Here is a 14,591-nt window from a genome sequence, read left to right on the forward strand (position 1 = left end):
TCAATGAGGGCAACTCAAATTTTCTTTCATTTGCTTTCTGCTTCTCAGTCTTACAGAGGTTTATAGTTTCAGATTTATATTCTTCATAGATGTACTACAAAAACTTTGTATGCTGAAGAAATGAAAGGATTAGTAATAGGCAGCTAAAGCATACAGTTGTAGATAAAAGTACCAGCAACATACTAGGTCCCACAGTCCTAATTTGCAATCCTCTGTGCAGTTGTGTGACAGTTTTGCAGTGTGCATGCTGCAAGGTTAGCACACAGTCATTGCATTCGGTACCTCTTGTGCTCCATGGTAAACATCAAACCATGCCCTCCAAGGAAGGCTGTATGCATTGTCCCTCTGGTATTCAAAAAGATAATCAGGACATAGCTGTATATTGTTATAATTGTGTGTAAAAGCACAGGCAAAACATTTCATTGCACTGAAAAAAAAAATCAGATGAAAGCTAGTAATGAATCTTATAATGATTAATGACAACATGTAATTTCTGGAGAGGCATTCATATGCATTCATTGTTATTTATAAAGCACAAGTAAAACTGAAAGAACAACTTCTTGAAAGCTTTCTGAGGTTATGAGCTGTGTTTACTTGGAACACAGTGCCTGTGATAAGTTTTCATTTCTCTTATGTGCTTTTATCTTCACCATCCTTGCACATTATCTCACCTCTCTTAGGGATATATCTTGCAGTGGCATAAACAGCAGTGGTTCCATAGAAATCAATGTGAATGCTTTCATTTTTACCAGTCAAGAATATGGCCTTGTATTTTTCTCTTCTTGTGTAGCTCCAGCATCCCTGATTATAACATCAATCATTCAGGAAAGAAGGGTGGCAAGATTCTCCCTGTTCATTATTTTCATTCCACTGTCATACTGCTTGCAAGTGCTCACTGTCATTCACACATTAATTTAAGAATGTGCTCTCCCCCCCCCCTTCTTTTTTCTTTTTTTTTGTATCAGCATAGTCTTTTTAACCTACATGCTTTCTGGGCTTATTGCAATGTGATTATGAAAAGCAGGGGTTTTAACAATTCTTTTCTCTGTCTTTTTTAACATTTTGTTAGCTATTCTGCTTTGATAGGTACAGGTGAGGCATCTCTGAGCTGTACTCCTGTGAGCACTTGGTGCTAGCCTGGAATGATACCTGCTTTTGAATTTGAGAAGTCAGGGGAGGTCTCTGCTTCATTTGGGAAAAAGAAACTGGTAGGTAATTGCAGCATCCATGAGAGCGGGGAGAATACCTCTGTATTCTTTTCCAGGAAACAAAAGAAAAAGTGAGCTTTCCTGTTTAGTGAACTTGCGCTTGGTGTTCTGCAGAGCATTGTGCCTGCATATCATTAAATAGACTACAACCAGCAATATCTTCTTCTGTAACTGAGCAGTGTCTAACAAATAACCTACTTTCCCAGCTGCAGAGAGAAAAAGATCTAGATAATTTTAGAGCTATAAATAATACTTGATCTGCCAGGATTAGTCCCCACAGGAACAAAATTGAGTATGTGACCCTTATGGAGCAACTAGTGTGCAGCTTGATGTTATGAGTATCACAGATTGAAGCTGCACATAGACTTAATGCCCTGGAGTAAGTTCACCACTGAGATTCACCTCCTTCCCTTTGCAGCTCTGCTGATAGTTGATTAGGGCTAAAGAAGGTGAATAGCATTACTATTGGAAATTTGGCTGAGGCATTAGCTTTAGTATTGTCAAAGCAAGGTGTTAGAACTCTGAATTTTAGTGCTGCCCAGCTGGCAGCTACCTTTGACATTGCCGTTTCAAAGGAGGAGCACAGCATTTTAGTTGAATCACCGAAGGGCCAAACTAAGATGTGATGTATGAAGCAGAGAGGTAGCTTCCTTGTTACATAGGGAAATACCGTCACTTTGCAGAGAAGCAGCACTGCACTCTTAAATGACCTTTTGTTTTTTCTGTTCCTCTGGCTGGGAGAGCCTCGATTCTCATCACTCAGCTTGATTTCCTGGGGCAAGCGCTGAGGTTCCCTTCCTGGCTGAGTCACATCCAGTAGGCATCTGCCAAATTCCCTGTAACTCTGTGCACAGTGCTATATGCAAATGCATGAGTTTGCATAATTGTGATTAATTAGAATATGTCCATACTCTGGCTCTAAGAGCTGTGGGATTAATGCTAGTGCAGCTTTGTTCAGTGAAGCTTTCTGCTTATCTCTAGGACAGCAGTATGACAAACCTCCCACATGTACTGCCTTACGCCTATGCCTTGGTATATGGTCAGGGAGAGGTTCTGTGAGGGTAAAGATATAGTGCATATTCATGGTGTGGCAGACACTTTGTGATGTGAAAACTAGAACTCAGTCTCACTATCTCATGTAGTGATAAACTGGTTCACTGGCAAGTGGAGGAGGGGAAAATTAAAGAGAAACATTTCAGCAAGCAAGGCAGCATGACAAAATAATAAAGCTTGAAGTTACACGAAAAGTTTAATCCAAACCAGTTTTGATTCCTATTTGAGCTCTGTAATGATTTTCAAAGAATGGAGTAGTTTCTGAAATGGAACATCCTTTCAAAATGAGAAACCAAAAAGTTCCAGCTACAGTTCAATTATTTGAACTAGAGATGCTTCAAACATATTCTTTCAATGAATCTGCCTTTTCAACATTGACATGAGCATCAGCAGCGCTGCACCAAACAATGCCTTTGCTTGCTTGTGCTCGGGAGCTCCGAGGACGTTACCCAACTTTGAAAACCACAGGGCAGCAAAGCCCAAAACGGGACCTGGGAGTTCCAAGTCCCACACACCATCTTTGCAGCTCATGCAAAGGCTGTGTTTGTGACCCTTATTTGACATATGTCCAGTACAGTGATAGCTATGGGACCCAGGAACGGAAGAGGGCTCCCTGAATGCTTGTGACTGGGCCAAGTTTAACAGAGAAGTTCGTATTTCAGTACAGCAGTGGTCAGCAGGCTAAGTTAAAGTCATAGAAGAACTGGAAGAGGCTAAAGGATGACACAGAAGAGAAAGCAAGCATGGAAATAAAAGTGAGAGAATAAAAAGCTATTTTGCGAGTGCCATTTCTATGCTGCTGTGATGGAAACCTTAATATATACAGATGCAGACTTTTTTTTGATGAACCATATGTCCACAGCACCCAGGCCTTTTATCATGGATGGTGAATGGTGGGATGGGCTAAGGAGAGCAATAGAGGTCAGAGCAATCCATTAGGTCTCATTCAGCCAGGAACAGTGAGGCTCAGCATAGGATGGTATTCAGAATGGACACACTTGGTGGGTATGTTCGTAGCAGTAGTCACTGAAATAGTCAACTTAAAGAAAGCTGAGGGAAATTTTTAAATACCATAAAAAAATTCAGCTAAAATTAAAACCAAATAAGTTTCAAACATAGCTTTTCAGTGGCCACATTTCCCAAGAAAACAACGTGTATTAGGATCTGCAGTATACCAAGCAACTCACCACTAAGGCCTTTCTTACTCATGATCTGAACCTGGTAGAAGGGCCCGAGTAATTATTACGACCCATACAGTTGCGAGTAGAGTTAACTTTTTTTAATCAGCGGAGACCAAAGAACAAAATCTGTTGCTGGGCACAGCAGGGGAAGGCAGACAAGGGTTAGGACTAGTGTTACAAAAACTAATTGGGTTGGGATTAGGCTTTAGGTCAGCAAGTCTGGGCAAACGTTAATGCTAGAATGATCTTAACAAGTACTTAGCTGAGACAACTGACACAGGAGTAGATGTGTCACAGATCTTCTGTAGAGGGTCAATGCCTGGCGTTAACAATGGTTGTGGAGTTGGGGGAGCAGAGCAGCTGCAACCAGTAGCAAAAATCTGGGAGTTAAGTCTTGAAAACAACTAGGGCATTTTTGTGCAGTGGCCACAGCAACATAACAATCTGCTGCACACTCACCAGCTCAGTGCCCATTCACCCTTTCCCACCTTCTTTGCAGATGAAACCACACCACAGACTGCTTCAGCAGTTTGTGACCAGGAAGACCTCTGTTGCTTGGATTGCCACAGCTTGGTCCATTATGGGCATCAAGACTGTGCAACATCTTTAGGGTGCAGCTCATATACGATGTTTTTTCTTCAATTTAACACCTGGAAGAAATAATACTGTTGAACAATTGACTCACAATATGAGGAGTATGCAGCACAGAAGTTTGGCTTCCTCCCTAACCATATGGACTGATGTCTCTAGGCACAGCTGTCATATCTGATGAGCCACATACCAATGATTATGCTGCACTGGGTCACACAACAGGGAAGAGATCTTTATCTTTCAACTCAGGTTGTCCTGTCCTCACGCGTTCAACCCTTTTACCCTTCAGCTTAAATATCCATCCTCCTGATCCTTGTCTCTACAATACAGACTTCAGTTTATGTTGACCTTTCCTCTTTCTGCAGACTTTCCCCCTGCTCCCCCTTTATTAAACACCTAAGTCCTGCTTTTGTTCTGGACCTGCATCTATTTATGTATCTGTCTAAATGTGGTATTTACATAGATAAGACAAACACAACAGTTCCATTAGACAGTATGTGCTCTTTTCTGAAAAGTAGTACAGCATTTTGCTGTGTTAGGGCTCTGTGGTTTTCCCCCTCTAACGCTTGTGTATTCACTTACAATCTCATCTGCAAAGCTGTTCAGAGGAATTTGCCTGCTTTCAAGTAGTTTTGAAGTCTTTCTCAATCAAAAAAACTGATCAGTAAACCTTACTAGCTGGCACAGTGGAGCTAAAGACTGTAAGTTTATGCTTAGGTCCGTATCCTTTTCCTCTGCCCAATTTTGACAGGAGACTTTAAAGGCCCAAATTAACACAGAACACTTTGGAAAAGATTTTCCAAATTCCAAAGAGAAGAGGATGGATTTTTAACTTTTCCTCTCTGATCTCTGGTTACTGTCATCCTATGACTTCTGCATGAGCTTCCCAAATGATTGCCCCATCAGAGCCTCATACAGGAGTAGGATGTGAATACCCTGAAACCTGCTTCAGAAACGCACCAGCAGCCTGCACCCCCAGTGTGGGCATTTCAGGACCACACCAAGGTGGTCACCGGCCAGTTAAACTGGTCACAGGGTCCACAGCATGTGCAGACAGAGAATGGAGTTTGCCAAAGAGGTTCTTTTTTAACAGTGGTTCCATTGAACTGAACTAAATCACCTTCAGTACAGAGCTCATCTGCTATGAAGAAATGAGAAATACTTAAAGCTGTGTTGTCTTAGATTTTACTTTAGCATATTTCCCCTGTGTTGTGATGGCGCATCTTAAAATGTATTATAAACATTCACTGTGTAGGAAAGCACAGCGGATTTGCATAATGCCACTGTGTCTTGTTCTGATAGCACACTTAAGGAGGGGATATACCTTCAAATAAGAGTATAACCTAACAAGTTTTCTTCCTTCCAGTCACTGTGGCAATACTTCCTTTACCAGGGAAGTCTTCAAGGAGGGAACGCTCCAGGAGCAGTTGGAGGCTAAAACACATGACCGCTCCTTTTAACTATTTTGAAGTGGACCCTACTTGGATACTGCAGATTGGAAAGGTTTCTGTAATGGTTCCTACTCCCAGAAATGCAAGAATTATTTCTCCATGCAAAGCCAGGCAACAGGCTTGCCCCTTTGCTGTAAGTCCTGCTCTGACAGCTTGCACTTCTCTCTGCAGTACGGTTTCCCTGTGATTTGCTCCTACACGTTGGTCCAGTCTACCCTTGAACACCTTAGCCCCTGTATAAACATCCAGATGTGATTCTTTGTGGCTTCCACATACACCATGGAGCCTGGCTGTGTGCCTAATGAGAAATGGTAAGCAAGAGCCCAGTGAAGGGTAGCACTTGATGATTTTTCATGTCAGAAATCCACCCCAGCTAAGTGTTTATTGTGACACTTTGATCTCAGAGATTTAGCTTTCTCTGTGGAGCAAAAGCAGATGCTTGGTAAGCTGTAGCTGTAGTCCTGACAACCCTTTCAGATGTCTAGACAGTGGAAAGAGATGATTACATCCTCTTTTAAACTCAACTGCAACAATTCAACACGCTTAAAGTGTTTACCTCAGGATGACCCTATTTACAACTGCTTTGTTTTGTGGTACTGCAAGCATCTAACACTATTGAAAGATGGAGGACAATAAGGTGGTTCAGGATAAAACCCCACTTTCATTAACAGTAATAAATCTGACAGATGTGCTAGGTCACATGTGGTCTTTATATAGATTTTAGCATAGACCTAGAGATTAAGAAGTTTGATAATATGTGTTTACAGCTAATGCTTCTCATTTAAGAGTTTTGAAAAGACTAAGAGTTGCAGAAAGGCTATTCAATTAATGCTAATTGAAGAACACATTAAATCCCGGAGATAAGCCCAGGAAATGTCCAGCATTGCTGCATTTACTTTATGCAATGTATTGAACAGGGGAGGAGAAAGCAAAGTTGTTGTAGTCATAACTGGTGAAGAGCTATCTTAGTGCTGTCTTACAAGGTAATAGACTTAGGAAAAGAGATCTGAAAAGAGAAGGGAAGGAGGTTCCATCTTAAGCAACATCCTCAAAATAGATACAAATTCAGAAGGTTCTCCAAGACAAGCCAGCCTTGGAGCCTCCTGAAAACAGGAGATACCAACAAGCCAGGTATGCCTCATGTCAACCAGGTCACTGGAGGAGGTATGGAAGAAGTTTACAGGCAACATGATTCAGGACTACATTAACTGTTCTTCAGTGTTGTAATAAAGAACCTAAATATTTCCATTTTGGTAGAATAAAACTTCTGATTTTCTTATTAATCTGTTGTGGTATTTAAAATGAGATCAGGCACTTCTGATAAATCAGAAGTTCTTCTCCCTCTGGGAACCCAAACAAACTGGTATTGCTGACAAACCCTTTGATTGCCTGAGAATTCAGAAAAGTTCGGGACTCTCAGAAAATGTATCTAGTTCCATCCATTGTATTACCTTCAAGAGCCAGATTTTAAAACAAAGCTCTAAGGAAACATAAACTACTCTTACCTTTGGCAAAGGCAAGCAGTTGACATCTTCAGGAAAACCCACACCATAGTATGCTTCTTTATTTTTATCGTGTAGTCATCATCCAGGTGATAATAACAGTTTAAGCAAAAATGTTGAGGTTACTATTCAAAATGTGGTCTTAAACTCATTAAATCAGTAGGAGTTCTTATTTTTGAGGGACTAAGTACAAAACTTTTGGATGTATTTCAGCTGGGTTACAATTTCAGTTTGTTGCACCTATTTCATTCACATAATGCTGAGAAGTAAGTCTTCAAAGAGGTTGCCAGTATGGGTGTGTTACTGAATCAGATTGGATTTCCACAATAAGAGGGTAGTAAAAACATATAAATGATATATATACACTCTGTAAATAGAAGAATTCTCTGAGATTATGACCTCTCAGTTTTATGCTTCACCATGAAGTCTAATCTGAGTTGTCCAGCTGCAACTGTCAAAATTGCTCTGCTAACATTGAGAAGAATTAGGTCCTTTTATTTCTGGTGCATAATGAATATTGCATACAGAAGAGAGACTGTGCATATGCAGATTGAAAAACAAAAGTTTTTAAAATTGAAAGTAGAAAACAGTATCTTAAACTATCAGTGTTTGAATCCTAGCAAACAAAAGGAAAATGAGGCTAAATTTTATTAAGTTTGGAAGCACTTAGTGAATTTTTAGGGACAGATGACACATGAAGATGTTAACTGGTTAACTCATGAAGTCATAACTCAGTTTCTCCTCAACCCATGCTGTTGTGTTGGTAACAAGTAGCTATTTAATAACATCAAGGAAGCAAATGATGCAAAAGAAACAACTCTTTAACATTCCTTTCAGTAATAAAATAAGATGTGTATACAGATAATACCTTTGCACAGTCTGAGGATTTTATCTTAATCTTATTAGGCATTTTGGCAGCTGTAAATATGCACATGTTATGGAATGTACCTCAAAGATGCAGGTTACTCACTGTCAATAGTCAAACGCTTATGAAAAAGAATCTTCACTGCTTTATAATCCCTCATACATATCTTTCCGCCTTCATTTTTTCTTTGCATCTTCCCTATCTATTTCTCTTTTTGCTCATGAAGAATAGTGCTTTGAAGCAAGAAGTTATAAACTGTAGGCTGTGCAAATAAGCCTATGTCAAACATACTTCAAAGATTTACAATCTCTTTAACATTCAAGTGAATTGTTTTTCAGAGGTTTGACCGTAGAGTAGTTCTGGCTAAGTACTTTTTTTTTTAATTAGAATTTCTGAGTTTTGGATAGATCTGGTTTTTTTTGGTTTTTTTTTTTTTTTTTTAGGAAAAAGAACAGCAGAACTGTTTTTTCTGAAATCATAAAAATTCTGAATTTTTCTAAATTCAGTATTTTGTTCAGCACTTAGTGTTACTCATACTAGTTCATATAGCTAATACTGTTAGTTTCAGTCATTGAAACACAAATAGGAAGAAGTCTTACATTCCCCATTTATCCACATTCCTTGTAAAGTCAGTTACATTGGCCTGAATAAGAATTAAATGTGCAGAGCCACAGGGAGAGGTTCTTGGCTAGCATCAGTCACATAGCATAGCAGTTTCAACACTGCTAAGGTAATTTAGCCAAGTTAGACCACAGAGCCAGTGTGTATAAAAGAATAGCAAAATAGGAAGTTGTGGTCTAGGGAGGAAAAAAATAAAAGAAAAAGGCATGTACAAATGACTGGGGCCTCCTGATTTTTTTCTCTAGTTCTCTACAACAATTGTAGAATATTTTACTTTCTTCTACAGCTAAAAAAACCCTCTTCCTGGAAATCAATGTTAGTGGTCCAGCACGATACCAGGTAAAAAGTGTTACCTGGTTAAGGTATCAGAGCAAGGTCTGCAGCTGGTGTGAACTGAAATACTTGGATGTCCAATTGAGTTATGTCAGTTCAGACCACATGAGGATCTGCAATACAGTGGAAGTACACAGCTAGACTTCACAGCCCTTCTCCAGAACACCCCTTGCATGAGTTACAGACTTGCCTGCAATCTTTCATCAGGTGAAACAATTATGCAGGTAAGAATTAGAAAACGGCTGTTTCTTTAAAGCTATCCAGCCTTTAAAAACATCATTTATGTTTTCATGAAAATGGATGAGCAAAGTCTAACAGGCTACACTACCTTTACTTTTGTTGGATAACAATCAGATGAAATATAATTACCAGCTAGCATGACTACAACTTGGAGACTTTTACAGAACTGATTTGGGAGGGAAAAGGCAGGTCTGGGTTGTGAGGGTGTGGGTATGGTACACACACCTCTGCCTGCTGCAAAATGGGAGACCAGGCTTCTCTGGTAGCCACAGGTTTGTGAATTAATTCTTACTGATTTGAACTTGGGGCAAGTTTTATTTAGCATATGAGTATGTGATATTCCAAAGGGTCCTAACATTATCATAGCTTTTCGTGTGATTTTTTTTTTGTTTGCTTTGTTTCTTTTTTTGTTGTTGTTGGTTTTTTTAATTGTTATTAAGTAGCCACAGTGAAATACTATCAGCTCTTGGTAAGAGCTTAAAGACAGATTGTTCTCTTTCTTCATTTGGTTATGTGGAAATAAAACACTGCATGTTTATAACCTTCTATCTTACCTTTCCCCTCCCCCTATGTTTTCTTTAGCAGATTTTCTCCATGTGGCTAACTATAGTCCAAGTTTGCTGGATGATTGCTTCTGTCTGGTTTGCTTCTCCAGTCATTGACCCTCTTGGGTGGAGATCACTGTCTGTCTGGACAGATCCGTTTAAATCAGCCTTTTATTTCGGGAGTCACATGATTAAAGCTAAGAACATCAAAAACAGTCTGTAGAAAAACTGTTGAAATTTTATTTTTCTTTCTAAAATGGTAGTTATTTTTCACACTTCAAAGTTTGATTTCAAGAAGTTTTAATGTGTGTATATATATAGTCTTACTTTCCATTTCCCTATACAAATTTCCTTTGTCTTACTTTCTACCTGCAACTCTAGAAAAAAAGTTTTTCCCAATACAGTCATATTCATAATTCTTTAAGTGCCTGCCAAACATGAGGCAATTGTAATTGAAAGACAGCGTAGCTTACACAGAGGAAGCTGAGGGTAAGTATGTTCCCTAAGATTAGTGGAAAGAGATATAGTTACAAGTAGTCTCATTAGCCTGATTTATCAAGGTTCTCAAGCAGATGAGAACTTCTTAGTAGGAGAGGAAACAGAGACAGAAGTTACGGCATGAGCTTGTCATTCAGAAGAGCTAGGCTCAGCTCCTGCTTTATCACAGGCTCTTTTTGAACCACCAGGAAAGCAGATCCCCCCTCCTAAATTAAGGAAATACCCTGTTATCTCATAAAGCTGTTGTGACTGCCACGCAGGGAGGCCGTGAGGTCTGGCACAGCCGTGCAATAGGTGGTGCTAGTCCCACGCTTCAGAGCCTGGGTGACCTGTGGTCTGTCAAGCTGCAGGTCACGCTCTGAGGATGTCTCAATACACCTTTCCCCCCTCCCCCCCTCCTATGATGTTCACACACAGAGCAGGCTTATTAAAACATTTCCCCTGCCTTCCTCAAGTAGTATTCAGCTTCCCTGCTTTGGGGCTTTTATATGTTCCCATAATATTATCTCTCCCTACAGCAGTTTTACTCTACTAAATCAGGCCGTTATTCATCTCACTCTGCACATGTTGCCCTCTCTCCCTAGAGCAAGTAGAAGAGGCTCATTCTTTCCATTCAGGCATGGAAAAAACATTTTCAAAATGCTAGTCCTAACTGCTATGCCTTGGAATCAGTTTCATAATTTGAACCAAATTTGTTCAGAAGACAAAAGAAGCAGCAAAGAGGATAATGGATTATCCACTGTCATGTCTCATCTGGAAGTTATCTAAAGGCTGCTTTGATAAGTAGAGTGAGAATTGGTGATGTGACTAATGTAGCATCATTATATTGCTATAACCTGTAAAACACAGAGATACTAGGATCATAAGAAATACTGTTACGAGCATCCAAACTGGATAACAACAGTGAAGAAAACTCTGGCATCTCATCCATTATATATATTGCATTGATATAAAAAATGATTTTTCTAGTAGGAGTGAGGTATTAAAAGTCTTTGCACAAAACAGCTTCTTGATGTGCAGAGAGTTAGATGTTTTTAGCATAGTGTAAGAGATTAATTAGGTGAATATAGACACGCACGTATTCAGACAGAAGTCTTAGCACTTAGTTATCTTGTGGTAACTATAATAGAATCACAGAATCATTTAGGTTGGAAAAGACCTTTAAGATAATATGTACATCTGTCAAAAAAAATCTAGATACCGCCTTTTAACAACAGAGATAAGGAGGGTAACGCACTGTCCTTGGCTCTGCTGATGCATGCCTGCAAGGAAGCAACTCCGCTGGCCAACCATTTCCTGAGCAGTTACAAAAGGAATCCTGGTTTGCCTTTAATGCTACTCTCCAATCCACTTGGAATACTTTAAGTAGCTCTTGAAGACCTCCCTGTACTAAAAAAACACTTTAATATTTCCAGTAATTTGTCAAAGTGTTTGCCAAAAGCATAGCAAGGATTTTGGTACTATCCTTGTCTTCCTCCTCCTGACTGAAGAAGCTGTGATATACAACAGCAGGTATTTCACTTGTAATTGCCCCAAAGGACACAGTAATATTTGTTAATGCCTCCTATCTGCTCTATGCGCTGCATGTTTTGTTTCCCGGTTGTATATTGCTCTGCCTCAAACTTCCATATCTCTCACACCCCTCTCCAAATCTTTGCAGAATGAAAATGAGAATATGGGTATACATGAGAAGAGTCTCATGGGTTTTGTGTTCATGCATGTGGTAAATTGTTTTTGCCCTAATATCAGTCATTGTTCTTAAAGACTTTGATAGTGGTTACTTAAGAACAAGAAATGTAAGTTTATGTGTAAAAAAAAATAATCCAGGAAATATATTGTAGCAATAAACTCCAGGAAATATTAATGAGAGAGTGAACAGAAGTTTAGCAGTGACCCTGAAGTAATAGTACATTACGGTTTTCAACTCCGATATACTGAGTACAAAGAAACAAATTGATTTTTTTTAAAGCTTTGAAAATTAAACCAACCACAGTAAAAGTGTTTTATTACACATCAGCAAAAAAAGTAAATCCTGCCATAAAAGCTATTCAAGTAAACCCAAACACCACCACAGACACAGAAGATTCTGCTCTTCTTAATTCAGGTGATGTGTCCCCAGGGCTGTCATTCCCTAATGGCTTCATTGCTCAACTGATGGCAAAATTTGGCCTAACTCAGGGGACCAGTGCAGTGTGACAGTACAGAATTTGCTTTCTTTTAGAAAAAGAGGCAGTTGAAGAAAGAGAGTTCCGAGATAAAATGGAAAAAATGAATTTAACATTTCTTCTTGAAAAAACAAACCAAAACAAATTAAAGGCCCCATTTCAATCTAAATCACTTTTTAAAATCTCACAATAGAGTACCAAAAGCCAACATCCATGTCTAAGGCATGCTTTATAGTGTCTGTACAGCAGCCCCTCACTACCCCTACATACTGCATGTATCACCCACCTGTGAGTAACATAAATCTGAGGATGGATGAGTCCCGAGTTACTAGTTCTTTAATCTCAGAGCCACCATTTCCCCATCTGCAGGGGAATCCAGACTCAAGGTCAGCCTCTCCTGTAGGCTGCAAGCTGTGCTAGCCTACTGATGCCTCCTACCCCTCGCCCCACCAGGCTGCACCAGTAACTCCAAAGGCACCTGTGGTACCTTCACTTATCACCTTTGCAGGAGCTGACTTGCGGTCTATTATAGCAGCTGCCCTTCATTATCTGCTTGGTGGAGGAATAAGGGGAAAAAAGGGGGAGGGGAGTGGACTGAGGTATTATTAAGCCTTCCCAGGTGACTGCTGTGGTGTGAAGTGTATAATCTTCACCGTGGTCTTTGGTAGTGACTGGGGGAAGAAATTTCTAATTGTCAGACAAGAGCAGGCTGAAAAGTTATGCCATCTTAGTCACGGTCTGCATAAAGACCTGCTTGTGGCTGGAATTATTAAGGTAGCAAGAACAGTGATCTTAAAGCGACATCGTGTGATTGACCTGCATTGGTATTGGTCTCAGCAGCCATTTCTTGAAATCAGATGTAACTGTCTTCCTATGTATGCAGCTTACAAAGAAATGACTTTCAGGGAGAATGGTGTGGTAAAGGTATTTCTTGAAGAAAATCTTAACTATCAATTTTTTATTTTACCATTGCTCAGAAATATTCATGCTAAAAGGTCTCATTCTACTTTTTGCTTGATTGCTGTGGTTATGAAAACAAAATAATTTCCTCAGATCTTGGTGCTGAATTGATTGTGTATTAAAAAAAATGTCAGGACAGTAATTGCAGGTTAAGATGTATAAAGCATGTGCAAATTTATGTTTATCTATGTGAATTCTTATGTGTATTCTAAGTTCAGAAACAGAACAAGAAGAAAATACCTGTCCATGAGACAAAGAATCTTTATTCTGGGTACACAGAGATGTATTTTCATTTTAATAAGTACCCAAAATTTACCACTTTTGGGGAACTATTTAATAGAAAACTTGTGCCAAAAATTGTTCCTTATACATTAACCTGTAATTAGGTTCCAGTCTCCTCCTTCCCCTTTATTAAATAATGTATAACACAAGAATAAAAAAATAAATAAATTTCTGGATGCTTAAGACTGAAGGTGAATAAAGGTATCTTTTAAATACTGTAATAAAATCTTCTATTACAGATATTGCTAGCACAGTATATCAAATTGCATTTTTAAAATTTATATCCAGATGTGAAATATGGTCTTGTCTGTTCTGCGGATAGACAGATCTTTACTCTCTGCAGACACAAATAAGCACTCCAGAATTTGGTGGATTTTATGCAATAGGTTGAATTAACCCTGCATAGTGAGGCACTCTGCCCATCTGGTCTCTGCTAATGGGAAAGGCATAGACAAGTACACATTGTGTTGTTTGGATTCTCACTTCCAGATGGCAGCATCCTTGCACAGGTGACCTGTTATTCATTCTAGCAACAAAGACACTTGCACCTTTCAGTTTCAAAGCTTTGAGGGGTAAAAAATCCTGCATCACTTATTACTACTAAGCTAAATCTTTGATCAGCTGTATCTGTTGGTGACGCTAGCTGAGGACAACAGTTTTATAAACTACGAGAACCAAGGGGAAGTGGTCTCTCACTGGCTTGTGGTTTTCAGCAGATGCTGGGTTTGAAGGGGCCAGAGCAAAGCACTGTGGTCACTACAGCCACAAGCACAGTCAGCTCCACCAAGACTTGAGACCACTTGAAAATGAGAGAAAAAGCTTGTCAATCACTAGCCTAGAAGGTGGGGTGCCCCGATTGAACTCTTTACTCCCAGCATGCTGCTTCTGTGGGCTTGGGCAAACCCCTGTGGTGCAGACTCAAGAGCAGTGTCCCAGAGGAGCAGGGTATACAATGAGTGAGACACTGCTCTGGGGAAGATGTGGGGGGAGTCAACAACCAAATCTGCCTATGAGGTAAACAAAATAAGCCAGGTGCAGAGAAAGATGCTTCCCACCAGGCACCACACTCAGGAGACGCAACAGAGCCAACTGCTGA

This window comes from Falco rusticolus, chromosome 4 (genome assembly GCF_015220075.1).
Source record: "Falco rusticolus isolate bFalRus1 chromosome 4, bFalRus1.pri, whole genome shotgun sequence".
In the NCBI taxonomy this organism is placed as follows: domain Eukaryota; kingdom Metazoa; phylum Chordata; class Aves; order Falconiformes; family Falconidae; genus Falco; species Falco rusticolus.